Raw genomic sequence first — 1593 nt, 5'->3', positions numbered from 1 at the left:
TATGAGTTGGATTCCCAGTTGCTTTCAGTACTTGATGTGATGACCTCTATTGTGAAGGAAGGGGTCTCAAGACAGAGTATCAAGGACAGGTTATAAATGAATTAATTCAATCCTAAAGAGAGTAAATAACTTTTTGCCAAGCTAACAGGAAAGAACCCTTGAGATGGAAGACCAAGCTCTTACATGAAGAAACTGCCATTCAGCACAGAAAGTTACATGCATCCAGCCAAAGGAACCTCTGCCTGGTTCCAATAAAGCCATTTATATTTCAAGTCAATTTTCAGTGAAGATATTGGATGGTGGTAAAACTTCCATAGATTACTTAGAACTCAATCAACAACTTCTTTGTGTTGAAAGGTTTCCTAAAAGTTGTCTGCCAGCTGACCTGGTGATTGCTGATTATGGAATTGGTGGGGAATGAATCTAGGATGAAAAACACAGAATAATTTCTATTGTCAGTACTATTTTACTAAATATTCAGGCCTATATTGGAGCAACAAATTAAAATTCTAAGGGAAATGTAATAACATATCTTTTAGTCCCCATAGGATCTCCTGGGACATTAATAGAAGTAGGGAACTATGGATGTGTGGTTCCCCACAGTCCTTCCCCAGAGATCTGTAGACGCATGGACAATTTATGAAGTACCTAGATTTTTTACATAAAGATCAATGAAAGTTCTCACTATATGTGTTGAAAGGTTTGATACATGCAAATATTAGCATTCTGCAAATGTGAATTAGATGTGATTATCCAAAGAGAAATGTAACTGTGAAAAAAAATAAACTTAAACCTACCTGAAGAAAACATGAAGAGTTAATTTAAGAAAACCAGGAGAGTTCATATAATGAATTACAGAACAGAGATATGAGATTTCTTCCTGTCATTTTCTGTGACCTTGGATACTTCATAAGAGAACTCACAATATTATTAGTCTATATCCCGAGGATAGGTGAGGAAGAAGAGAATCAAATAATTTTTTAAAATAAGAAATTCTGATCAGACTAGGGGAAAGATGGCTCTGGTTATAAAGGGTGAGCAAGAATAATCCTCCGTAGAAATAACAAATAAGAAACAACTTACTGAAATTAGTTTTAAGAACTCTTAAAAACTCTGCCTCTCTGAGATCTTCTTGTCATCATCTGAAAAAGTAACTGAAGGAACTGCAGGAGCAGGCTTTCTTCTGATAGATCGAGTGATGTAATTAGCCCCCCCTTTTTTTTTCAGAACACAGAACCAGTAGTTAGGTTTTATCAGCAGGATACAGGAGGTAAACATGGCAATAGCAGGAAATGTGCTCTGGGGTGTTGACCTCAGATACAAATTAATTCAGAAAAAAATGAGTGGGCATTTAGGCAGCTGTCTAGCCAAAAGAGGAATTGGCCAAGGAGATTTTAGCGTCATCTAAGAAGATTGGCCAAAAGCACTCATGAAGAATTTTTATATTCTTAACATTAGTGTTTCATATTGCTGTTTGTCCTTTGTTTTTGAGGAGGACCAATGACATCACAGGGTGATATCTTGAATTGTTCATGAATTGGATTTAAATGAGAGTTGCACAAAGTTGTCAGTCTCATTCTTTCTTCCAGAATC

This window comes from Sarcophilus harrisii, chromosome 5 (assembly GCF_902635505.1).
Source record: "Sarcophilus harrisii chromosome 5, mSarHar1.11, whole genome shotgun sequence".
In the NCBI taxonomy this organism is placed as follows: domain Eukaryota; kingdom Metazoa; phylum Chordata; class Mammalia; order Dasyuromorphia; family Dasyuridae; genus Sarcophilus; species Sarcophilus harrisii.
The sequence above is the reverse complement of the archived record's forward strand: the minus strand, read 5'-3'. Positions refer to the sequence as shown.